The 12,870-nt window shown below is 44.6% G+C and overlaps 1 long non-coding RNA gene across 4 annotated transcripts in view; it reads right to left on the bottom strand.

Moving 5' to 3' along the window:
• The window catches only part of LOC135177834 (uncharacterized), a 94,479-nt gene that overhangs the window by 40,954 nt on the left and 40,655 nt on the right, over nt 1-12,870 (bottom strand). For all 4 annotated transcript variants that reach the window (XR_010303183.1, XR_010303185.1, XR_010303184.1 and 1 more), the window contains exon 2: nt 7,419-7,792. This is a non-coding gene — a long non-coding RNA (uncharacterized LOC135177834). The remainder of the gene's footprint in view (nt 1-7,418; nt 7,793-12,870) is intronic.

The raw sequence follows: 12,870 nt of genomic DNA, 5'->3' as shown, positions 1-12,870 counted from the left end.
GGGGATAGGTTGGACTGGATGATCTTGGAGGACTCTTCCAACCTGGTTGATTCTATGAAAGCCCAGACTTGAATTTAAACAAGCCTATATGATGAGAGAAACATCCAGGAGAAGGGGTGGGAAGCATAGAATCAGTCAGGGTTGGAAGAGACCACAAGGATCATCTAGTTGCAACCCCTCTGCCATGGGCAAGGACACCCTAATCTACATCAGCCTGGCCACAGCCTCATCCAGCCTGGCCTAGTTTGAGGCTAGCTGAGATACTTTGGTGAGAAGAATTAGATTACAACCTGTGAAAAGGAAACAGTGGTGATGTCTATTGCACTCATAGGCTTGCTGAGGTAGATAAGAACAAGAGCACAAACATAGATAAGGGAGTCTCTCTCTGGGTTTTTTGGGCTGCACTTCTCTCTCTAACCTGCCTGACAAATCCCTCTGCTTCCTAACCCCCCTGGCTGACCCTCCAAACTACCTTGAGAGTAAGGGAAAGTCTGGGATAAGGTAGAGGGGTAGGGAGAAAGTGGAAGGGCGGTTGAGAGCCCCTCCTGGGGACTCAGGTTTCTGGGAGGGCTGTCGTGTTTCTGTATTACCTTTTAACTTGTCTATTTCTGTATACATTGTAAATATCTGCTTTTATATTGTGCTGAGCTGTAAACATAGCTTCATTCTTCTACTTCCAGATTGTCTAAGTCTAGTATGGGTGATTTTCCAAAGGGAGGGCGGGGAACACCCAAACCATCACAAGAAGCCAATGTTTTAATGTTCATCACTTTAATGTGGTTTGGGGTGTACTTCTGAATCATTACTTGGCAAAAAAAACAGCAGACGTGGGTATCCACCTCCAGATGGGTTTTCACACTGTTTAAAGATTAGTGTTTTTCTTCTTTCATAGAACAGAATCATAAAATCAACCAGGTTGGAAGAGACCTCCAAGATCAGCCAGTCCAACCTAGCACCCAGCCCTAGCCAGCCAAATAGACCATGGCACTAAGTGCCTCATCCAGGCTTTGCTTGAACACCTCCAGGGATGGTGACTCCACCACCTCCCTGGGCAGCCCATTCCAATGCCAATCAATCTCCCTGGCAACAACTTCCTCCTAACATCCAGCCTATACTTCTCCCAGCACAATTTGAGACTGTGTCCCATTGTTCTGTTGCTGATTGTCTGGGAGAAGAGACCAACCCCCACCTGGCTACAGCCTCCCTTCAGGTAATTGTTGAAAGCACTGAGGTCATCCCTGAGCCTCCTCTTCTCCAGGCTTAACACCCCCAGCTCCCTCAGCCTCTCCTCACAGGGCTGTGTTCCATGCCTCTCACCAGCGTCATCGCACTTCTCTGGACACATTCCAGTACCTCAGCATCTCTCTTGAATTGAGGGGCCCAAAACTGGACACAAGACTCAAGGTGTGGCCTGACCAGTGCTGAGTACAGGGGCAGAATAACCTCCCTTGTCCTACTGGCCACACTGCTCCTGATACAGGCCAGGATGCCATTGGCTCTCTTGGCCACCTGGGCACACTGCTGCCTCATCTTCAGTTACTATCTACCAGTACCCCCAGCTCCCTTTCCTCCTGGCTTCTCTCCAGCTACTCAGTCCCCAGCCTCTAGCACTCCTTGGGGTTGTTGTGGCCAAAGTGCAGAACCCTGCACTTGGCCTTGTTCAATCTCATCCCATTGGCCTCTGCCCACCCATCCAGCCTGTCCAGGTCCCTCTGCAGGGCTCTCCTACTTTCCAACAGATCAACACCTGCTCCCAGCTTGGTGTCATCTGCAAACTTACTGATGCTGGACTCAATGCCCTCGTCCAGATCATCAATAAAAATGTTGAACAGGACTGGGCCCAGCACTGATCCTTGGGGAACACCACTAGTGACAGCTGCCAACTGGATGTGGCACCATTCACCACCACTCTCTGGGCTCTGCCATCCTTAGGAAAGGTCCTTTTAAATTAGATTCTGATTTCCAGATCAGCCTCTCTTCATTTTTAATTCAAGGCAGCAAGAGAAGATAGCAGTGGCTTCTATTTGATCTCTTTTAAATATTTCAGCCTGCCTTTTAAAAACTTTAAAGTGCTGTAACTTTCCCTTGAAAGGCTGCTGTGACATTCAGATGTTTGTTGGCTGGACTTGAAAGTACACTTTGGATAGTGTTTAGAAAAATCCAGTGCCCCATAAGTGCAATACACAATAAGAGGAAGTAATGCTCGAGATCTATTGTGTGTGGATTGCTGCAAACTGCTTTTTTTTCCCCTTCTCTAAATGCTTTCAGCTCACTGGCCCAGAGAAAAGGTTCTTTCTACATTTGATTCCAGTCATCTGCATAGAATTTTTCATTTCAGGTCCTTTTTAGTTTGCTTTGACCTGTTTTTTTACCGATTTTAGTGCTGCCTGTTTACCACGTGTGTGCAGTGAACAGCTGCACTACTGAGTTACTGCAGATGTTGTCAGCCAGCATGATTTTTTTTGGTAGCTGCCTCTACCATGTTCAGTCATGGAAGTCTTGATTTAGCAAATAAATACCTGTTCAGGCAGAGATATCTTCAAGTGCTCAAGAGAAGACTGGATGAGGCACTTAGTGCCATGGTCTAGTTGACTGGCTAGGGCTGGGTGATAGGTTGGACTGGATGATCTTGGATGTCTCTTCCAACCTGATTGATTCTATAATTCTATAAGTGTCCTGACCCAGACCTGAAAAAAAAACTGTATGGTGTTTTCTGGCACTCCCTCTACTGAGCTGTCTGGGATGGTTTTCTTCTGTGGCTCCTAAATACATCAGATAAAGTTTTGGAGCCGTTCTGCATTTGCACGGTTCCAAGTTTCTTTTCATATCTCCAGCAATTCTGTTAATGTTACCTCTTTTAAAGTCCTTTGTTAGTAAATATCATCAAAAGCCATGAGCTCTGGATTTCTGCTCTGTGGAAGTCCATTAAATAAACAGAGTGTTACCAGCTGACTGACTTCTGAGCTTAGATTTACTGAGGGGTTTAGTGAGCTCTTATCCACTACAGGTATGGCTTTTTTGACTTCCTGATTTGGGGGGAATTCTGCTTATCAGATGACCTTTGTTTTCCTGATGAACTTGCCCTAGAGGAGAGCCAATCTCTAACTGTTTTCTTTATTATGAGTTCAAAACACCTTTAAATCTGAAAACATTTTTTAGGAGGTGTATTCTACTGCTGAAATAGACTTCGAGACTCTGTTATTTTGTCTCTGCATTTTGGCATAACAATTTAATCTATTTAAAATACATAAGTGAGTTTCCTTTCAAGACAAGTTTCAGAAAGACAGCCCTGAAGCAGACCTGTGTCAGTGTGCTTGTCTGGGAACTAAGTCAGATGTCAGGGCTGCATCACATCATGTAAGCCTGGAGCAGGGAACTAAACTTCCCTCTGTGCATGCAACCAGGTTTGTTGGACTTGGTATCTTACTTCGTATGCGTTGCAGCTGCATTTGTTGTTCTCCTTTGCTCTGGGAAAGCAAAGTAGGTCTTCTGCCATGTCTTACTTTCCCCATCTCTATCAGCAAAACACTATATTATAGGTATATATTCAGGGCTATTTCTCCTTTTGTGGGAGCTGTTAAATAATGCTGCCAGCTTCCCAGAGTCAGAAATGTAATCATTGTTTAAGTACTGAGGCTGAGAAGGAAATAAATAACAATCAGCTAGTTAGAGGGTGAGGTTTGCCAGGGGAAAGAGTAGTAAGAGTAAAGCCAAGAGTTGGTCTTATTCTTTATGCCAGTGCACAAAATTGCTTTTGTCCCCTTGTTACAGCCCGGCAGCAATCTTTGACTGCAGCCCCCTTCAGTTTTGGGGAATTAGAAATACAAAGGCAACCTTCACTCTTTACAAGCAATTTTCAAGCTCCTTCCCTTGCTATGATAAAATGGAAACCATAAACTAATGGTAAATGTCAACTAACCGCTAGACTTGAAAGAACCAGCAGCTGGCTTCTGCTTATGAAGGAGAGAAACTGTGTGGGAGGAGATGTAAAGAACCTCCTCAAATATCCACTCTAACAGCAGGGCAGGGAGACTGCACAGAATGTGGGTCTTACTTAACATTTAGAAATCTTTTGCTGTTCTTTCACATAATCATAGAATTGTTTCAGTTGGAAAAGACCTCTAAGATTGACTCCAAACTCCAACCTAACATCACCATGGCCGTTAAAGCATGTCTTGAAGTGCCACAGCTAAATGTTTAACATCTCCAGGGATGGCGACTCCACCACCTCCCTGGGCAACCTATTCCAATGCCTGACCACTCCTTCAATAAAGAAAGTGTTCCTAATAGCAGCCTACAACTACGTGAAGGGAGGCTGTAGCCAAGTGGGGGTTGGTCTCTTCTCCCAGACAACCAGCAATGGAACAAGGGGACACAGTGTCAAGTTGTGCTGGGGGAAGTATAGGCTGGAGGTTAGGAGGAGGTTCTCCACAGAGAGAGTGATTGGCATTGGAATGGGCTGCCCAGGGAGGCAGTGGAGTCACCATCCTGGAAGTGTTCAAGCAAAACCTGGATGAGGCACTTAGTGCCATGGTCCAGTTGACTGGACAGGGCTGGGTGTTACGTTGGACTGGCTGATGTGGAGGTCTCTTCCAACCTGGCTGATTCTATTCCTAATACCCAGTCTAAACCTCCCCTGGTACAATATGAGGCCATTTCCTCTCCTTCTGACATCTGATAGTAGGGAAAAGAATCCAACGCCCACCTCACTACAACCTCCTTTCAGGTAGCTGCAGAGAATAATGAGGTCTTCCCTTTCAGTCTCCTCCAGTTCTCTCAGATACTCCTTAAAAATTGGTTCTCCAGGCCCTTCACTAGCTTTGTTGCCTTTCTCTTGACACACTCCAGCAACTCAATGCCCTTGTAGGGGCACAAAACTGAACACAGTATCCGAAGTGCAGCCTCACCAGTGCCAACTACAGGTATTCTTAGACTCATATGAAAAAGCAGAACTGATTTTGTTTGAGGTAAAGGCATCAGACCAACACTTCCCCTCCCCATGCCACCTCAAATTAATTTCTGATAAGAACCTAAGCTCTTCATTTCCCTGCAGCAATTTGGTGGCTGTTAAAAGAGCTATGGCAGGAATCTCATAAACACTTTTGAAAGGTATTTAATGAATAATCGTTTGCAAAGAGCTTGTGTGCCTCAAATTAGATGCAAGGTTTCAGTGCAGCAACATTAACATCATTAGAGCAGTACTCAAACGGCGGCACTTAAAACATGCATCTGCCACGGATCTGAAATGATGGGTTTGTTTTGAATACAAATAAACAGAGGGGAAATGGATTGGGTGATAGTCATCCATGATGTATAAACTGAGATCAAAAGTAGTCCACAGGTTTATGCTAATGTAAATTGAGAAAAATTATAGGTTGGCAACACTGTTTGACCTAAATCCATCTGAGCAAGGCAACTAAATGTTACTCTTGCTTCTAGTAGTTCACATCCACTGGTGAGGAAAGACAGAGGGTTGTTTCAGGGTATTTTTGTTGGTTTCCAAGTAAGTTGTGTCTTAGGTTGTTGAGAAAGTGCTGATATGGAAAACAATATAATACAGCTTGATTAGTTTATGGCACAGTTACTTTTCACTTTAAAAAAGATCCAGGATAAGTAGACTAGAAAGTGGGAGGGGAGAGTTGTTGTGGGTTTGGCTTTGTCTCTGAAAACAATAAACTGCAAGACACAACACATGTGGAAAAGGTGACAATTTGGTTTTTAATTAGAGAACTTTCTAAAGCTAAATGTGGATTTGTGAACATAATAAACTGCAATACATGTGGAAAAGGTGACAATTTGGGTTTTAATTAGAGAACTTTCTATAGCTAGATGTGGATTTGTGAACATAATAAACTGCAATACATGTGGAAAAGGTGACAATTTGGGTTTTAATTAGAGAACTTTCTATAGCTAGATGTGGATTTTGCTGGGCATGGCTGAAATTGCTCTCAAGGAATGTCAAATAGTGTTCAGTATGGGAAGGTTGGGGTTTTTTTTGCATGTTTGATGAACAACTCCCATATGGACTGTGCTAGTTTGAAGCAAGCTGGAATGTTTTGGTAAAAGAACTAGATAACGGGCAGTGAAATGAAAAACAATTGTGTCTACTTCTCTCACAGTCACGCTGAGAACTCTGGGAAGAAGAAAGACTTTTTCTCCATTTTGTTTTCTCACTCTTGCTTTTGCCTTAGACCTGGTCACATCTCATTAACCCTGCTACTACTAACCTTGCTCCCTAACCTCTTGGCTGCACCTCTTTTCTTCCTGAGAACTGGGGTAAGGTTGAGAGGGCCGGGGGGAGGTGTTGGGGTGGTTTGAGAGCCCCTCCTGGGGACTCAGGTTTCTGGGAGGGGAGTTGTGCTTTTATATTGTTTATCCTTTGTATATTTCTGTATATAATTGTATATAACTGTATATATTGTAAATAGCTGCTTGTAAATTCTGCTAGCTGTAAATAAATTGCTTCATCTATATTCCCAGAGGCCGTCTGAGTTAGCTGGGGCAAATACAAAAGTGTGGGAGGGGCGGGGTAACCCCCAAACCATCACATGGACAAAAAGTGAAGAAGAAACTGAGCAGAACTGCACTTCTGTTATTTCACCTGCTGCTCTTTTATAAATGTTCTCTCTTTGCTACTACTCCCACCATGGAGCACTTGTCCATGGGCCTGGGAATTCCTACTAACTCCCCAAGACAGGAGTGAGAAATTAGAAGTGGTAAGGGCTGGAAGGGTACCAGCTGGAGGGTATTTGTGTCAGATAAGAATAACAGGAAGAGAGAGAGAGAGAGGAAAAAGAAATGCTCAGCGATTTTGGCTTTTTAAAAGTGGGGTGCAAATGACTTGCTCTTATGTTTTCCAATGTCTTGTTTCCACACTGCTAGCTTAGTCAGCCATGTCTTTAATTTGCCTGGTCTGTAACAGCTGCTTCTGCTGCTACCACAGAAAGAAATTATAGTTTCCAAGCCTTCACTTCAACCCTCTTACCTATAATCCTCAAGTTCCAGTCTGTCTGACCACTTGAATAGGCTATTTTTTTAATTAGCAGATCTTTTGGGGGTGGGGGGGATGCGCCTTTAAATATGTTTTGCATACACAGAAGTACTAAACAGCCTTAGAAACTCTTGATGAGATGAAAAGCATCCTGCTGGGAATATAAAATGGCACACGGTGCCTCGAATAATCATTTCCATAATTGAGATTTTCATGTGCTGTATTTAGGAGGCATCATTTACCTGGAGTCCTGTTCTTATGAATAGGAAAAAGGGGGGTGGGGGGGGAATAGTTTAGCCATTTAAAAACTCGTCTGATTAATTCACTCTCCACTGCTTTGCTGATGCTTCCGAAGAAAGCTTTTGGCTTTGGCACAAAGCACACAAAAAAGCCTGAGCTGTGCAGTCTGTGGTTCAGGTATACTTACTTGATTTGGCCAAATGAGTCAGGTGGAGTTTCACAATGATCTTTTCCTCGTACCTGAAAAGCACTGTGCTGCCTGGTCCTTTGGCTGAGATGGCACACTGTTAATGAAGTGCTAATACACAACATCATCAGGGAAGGGACATGCTTCTGCGCAGGGTAATAGCTCTCACTCCTCTAAGTATCTTAATGTAATCGAAGCAAACAGCTTGTTCTAATCATCTGCTAATTGTATGGCATGACCAGCTAATCTCTGGGATGTACCTTGGAGACCTGATAATACGTTTCATTGACTTCTGAGGAACCGACACAGACGATGTTGGTCAAATTGCCCTCGGTTTGCTTCTTTTGCTGGGCTGCAGCTCTGTGGCCATTTGTCTAGAAGAGAAAGAAAGAAAGGATTTTTGTGTGACTGCATAGATCAAGTGACAATTGGCCTCGACATCACCCAAGCAAAAATTGCTGGTGTTGCTATAGAGGTCTGCGTGCATCTGTAATATTTGTACTCATTATCCTCTTTGGATTGCCAGTTAAAAGATCTTGCGTTTCAAGTTAGCTCTAAGTGAAATTAGATTGCTCATCACAAGACACAGTCCAGGAAACAAACCTTTTATCTTCAACAATTTAAACACTAATCTATATAGGTCTGAGATCTTTTCTGATGTGCTGCTCTTGGGAGATTATTCAGATGCTTAAACCAACACAAATGTGCCCGATTTTTTTACGGTGCTACAGAGAAATGTTGGTAAGATGCTGCTCTGAAAACTCAAATATTAAACCTGTATGCATCAGGTTTTTTACACAGTGTAACATTAAATTGCTTTTCTGTCTTAAAATAATCCCACTTAAATGTTTAAATGCAGGTTTAGGTAACAGTGTAATAATTAATGCACCAATCTAGATGCAATCTGCAAAAATCCTGCAGTTTTGCAGTAACTCTGAAAAATGTTCCAAGCTTAGCTTGCAATGCCAAAGGCTCCCAAGGAAGTGTACAGAAATGATTATCCTCCCTGCCTGAAGTGCAGTGGGTTGGGTAATGGGATTCCCAAAGTCTTGCCAGAAAATACACTCTGATGAGCCTGAATTCTGTCAACTGGTCCAGGATAATGGTGCAGATTGCTCACCATTTCTACATTTCCAATGTGTCCCATCCCTAGATACTACCCCACTGCCAGCGGTGGAAATTGTTGTGCTTGGCATTCAGGGTTGAATTTGCCTCAGCTCCAGTAACAAATACCCGACTCAAATCACTGAACCACAGAATTTCTTAGATTCTAAAAGACCTTCAAGACCAAGTGCAAGGTCCTGTATCTGGGTCGAGGCAATCCCCAAGCACAAATCCAGGCTAGGCAGTGAGTGGCTGGAGAGCAGCCCTGAGGAGAGGGTCTTGGGGCTGATGGTGGATGAGAAGCTCAACATGAGCCATCAATGTGCACTTGCAGCCCAGAGGGCCAACTAGATCCTGGGCTGCATCAGGAGAAGTGTGGCCAGCTGGTTGGGAGAGGTAATTCTCCAACTCTGCTGCGCTCTGGTGAGACCCCACCTGGAGTACTGCATCCAGTTCTGGAGCCCCCAATACAAGAGGGATGTGATGTGCTGGAGCATGTCCAGAGAAGAGCCACTGGGATGCTCAGAGGGCTGGAGCAGCTCTGCTATGAGGACAGACTGAAAGAGTTGGGGCTGTTCAGTCTGGAGAAGAGGAGGCTCCAAAGTAACCTCCTTGTGGCCTTCCAGTATCTGAAGGGAGCCTACAAAAAAGCTGGGGAGCGATTTTTTAGGCTATCAGGGAGTGACAGGACTAGGGGGAATGGAGCAAAGCTGGAGGTGGAGAGATTCAGAGTGGATGTGAGGAGGAAGCTGTTGAGCATGAGAGTGGTGAGAGCCTGGAATGGGTTGCCCAGGGAGGTGGCTGAGGCCCCATGGCTGGAGGTGTTTAAGGCCAGGCTGGATGAGTCTGTGGCCAGCCTGATATGGGGTAGGGTGTCCGTGCCCAGGGCAGGGGGATTGGAACTAGATGATCCTTGTGGTCCCTTCCAACCCTGACTGATTCTATGATTCCATGATTCTGAGATCATTGAGTCCAATCGTTAGTTTCACACTGACAAGCCCTTGACAAAGCCAAATCCCTCAGCACAACATCTAATCACTATGAATTGCTATGGTTGCAAAAGAAGCACCAGGATTGTTAAAGCCACTTTATTAAATTGGACTCATTTAAACAAGCCAAGTGTCAAGTACGTGTGGTGTATTAAATCTAAACAGAAATATTTCCAAGTGTATACTTTTCCCTGGTCCCTTTTTGAAGAGCTTGAGGTCTGCAAAACACTGTAATTATACTGCATCTGCTTGGAAAAAATATAATTAACCATCAGGCAATCTCAGGGAAGACATTTTGAGACTTTCAGATCCATCTTGCTTAGCTACACTTTCTCCATGGCAATTAATGGAGGGGTAGAGAAGCTTGAGGTCTTCAAACACCTTGGCAAAAATCTCACCTTAGTTATTTGTTTGGTTTATAGGGCATGGAAAACCCCCTGCTGCCCCTCTGAGAATTAAAGCACAGTGCTTTAATTACATAATGCCCATTAATGCTAATAAATTTTATGCTAAAGACCTATGCTGTACCAATGCCAACTAAAATATAAGGCTCCTTCCTTTGCAAACCCTGTGCCACGTAATGCCTGGGCATGTGGTCATTAAAATAAACTCAGTTGCAGTGACAGACGTGAAACAAAGACACAAGATTTTGTCCTTCAACAGTTTTAGAGGCTCAAAATCATTTTATGATATAATCTTCCAGTGATCTTTAAAAGCATTCAAACAGGAATAATGTTAGCTGAGTGAGGGAGCAGGGCATTATATAAGGGAAATCAAGTGATAATCTTGCTCAGCTGCTGCAGTGTTTCTATTAACTTAGATGGCTTGAGCTTTCTCAAACAGTTCCTCTCCAATGGTAGGCTGAAAAATGAACTCACTAGCTGTGTGAGAAAGCTCCTTTGTACCTCTTTATTCCTAAACCTTGTTTCTTAGTTTATTCTTTGCTCTCTTACCTAGTCATAGAATCAGCCAGGTTGGAAGAGACCTCCAAAATCATCCAGTCCAACCTAGCACCCAGTCCTAGCAAATCAACTAGACCATGGCACTAAGTGCCTCATCCAATCTTTGCATCCAACCCCCACCTGGCTACAGCTTCCCTTCAGGTAGTTGCAGACAGCAATGAGGTCACTCCTGAGCCTCCTCTTCTTCAAGCTAAACACCCCCAGCTCCCTCAGCCTCTCCTCATAGGGTTTGTGTTCCAGACCTTTCATCAGCTTTGTCTCCCTTCTCTGGACACATTCCAGTATCTCAGCATCTCTCTTGAATTGAGGAGCCCAGAACTGGACACAGCACTCAAGGTGTGGTCTGACCAGTGTTGAGTACAGAGGAGGAATAATCTCCCTTGTCCTACTGGCCACACTGCTCCTGATGCAGGCCAGGATGCCATTGGCTCTCTTGGCCACCTGGGCACACTGCTGGTTCATCTTCAGCTACTATCTACCCCAGGTCCCTTTCTGCCTGGCTGCTCTCCAGCCACTCTGTAGTTTGCAGCCCTTTTTTGGTTTTGTTTGTTTGATTTTGTGGTGGTTTTGTTGTTACATGGGTTTAGGGGTCTTTTTGATTTTTTTTTTTTTGCTTTGGTTGATTTTGAGTTGGGTTTGGTTTTGGTGAGTTTGTTTGTTAGGGCTTGTTTTGGTTCTCAAATATAGCTCTGCTGTTCCTAGTCCTTTCGGAGTATGACCCCAGAACTGTCATCTTCTCTTGGAACACAAACTCTATGAGGAGAGGCTGAGGGAGCTGGGGCTGTTTAGCCTGGAGAAGAGGAGGCTCAGGGCAGACCTCATTGCTGTCTACATCTGCCTGAAGGGAGGCTGTAGCCAGGTGGGTGTTGGTCTCTTCTGCCAGGCAACCAGCAGCAGAACAAGGGGACACAGTCTCAAGTTGTGCCAGGGGAGGTCTAGGCTGGATGTTAGGAGGAAGCTCTTGTGAGAGAGAGTGGTTGGCATTGGAATGGGCTGCCCAGGGAGGTGCTGGAGTCGCCATCCCTGGAGGCTAGTTTGAAGCTAGCTAGAATGTTTTGGTGAGAAGAATTATATGACAGGCTGTGAAAAGGAAACAGTGGTGATGTCCACTGCACTCATAGGCTTGCTGAGAGGGATAAAAACAAGAACGCAAACGTAGATATTAGAGTTGTTTTGTGGGATGCACTTCACTCTCTAACCTGTCATCTGTGTGACTAACCCATCTGCTTCCTAACCCCCATGGCAGACCCTCCAAGCTATCTTGAGCATAAGCCCAAGTCCTGGGTAAGGTAGAGGGGTGGGAGGAAAGATGGAAGGGCAGTTGGGAGCCCCTCCTGGGGACTCTGTTTTCTGGGAGGGCTGTTGTGTTTCTGTATTACCTTTTACCTTGTCTATTTCTGTCTATAGCTGTATATATTGTAAATACCTGCTTGTATATTGTGCTAAGCTGTAAATATAAAGCTTCATTCAATTTCCAGAGCAGCTGAGTCTAATCCGGGTGATTTTCCAAAGTGGGGGGGGGAGGTAACACCCAAACCATCACAATGTCACAGAATCACAGGATATTAGGGATTAGAAGGCACCCAAGGAGATCATCAAGTCCAACCCTCCCTGCCAGAGCAGGACAATACTCTCTAACACAGATCATAGAGGAACACATCCAGCCAGGCCTTCAAAGTCTCCAGAGAAGGAGACTATCCCAATCCTTGCATAGTGATTGCTGTTCATCTCCTGAAATGATTTTATTAGTTACTCAAAGCATTGCCAGTCCTTTCTCTCTGAAGTCCATCATCAGGGCAGTCTTCAGGAGCAGACAAAAGGGAAGAGTGTGAATGTGAGTCAGTACATGGGCTCAGCATGCAAACTCTGCCACGTCCTCGTGGCCTGGGTCTGGGTGGGCAAAGGAGATGCTGCAGTACACAGCCAGGAGGACATGAGGATGAGGCCGAGAACTGAGCTTGCTGCCTGGGATGCTCTCTGCAGGGCAGGGGGCCCCTCTCTTGTGGAGAGCTGTCAGCAGCTGTATTTCACCCTCGATAATCACCAACTTGTCATTGCAGGGCATTAATCACATTTTTAGTGTTTTCATTACGTAATGTTTCCTATGTTCTGTTTATAGTGCCTCAGTGTTTCTGCTGCAAGACTGAAAGACCAGCTGAATTTGGGTGGCTCTGCCACCAGATACATGCCAGCAGCTCCACATGTAGTTAAAAAAAAAAGAGCTATTCTAAGCAGAAGGTTTATAAGAAGGCTACATGTTGATGAGCAGTAATTATCAGAACTGGGGATATTCTGAAAACCTTTCCGATGATTAAGCTTTCATTTTACACCTTTACTACACAAATTCCCAGTTATACTTAGCAGTAGGAGCTCCTTCTGCCTCTGAGTCCTAAGGAA

Source organism: Pogoniulus pusillus, chromosome 8 (assembly GCF_015220805.1).
Source record: "Pogoniulus pusillus isolate bPogPus1 chromosome 8, bPogPus1.pri, whole genome shotgun sequence".
In the NCBI taxonomy this organism is placed as follows: domain Eukaryota; kingdom Metazoa; phylum Chordata; class Aves; order Piciformes; family Lybiidae; genus Pogoniulus; species Pogoniulus pusillus.
The sequence above is the reverse complement of the archived record's forward strand: the minus strand, read 5'-3'. Positions and strand labels throughout refer to the sequence as shown.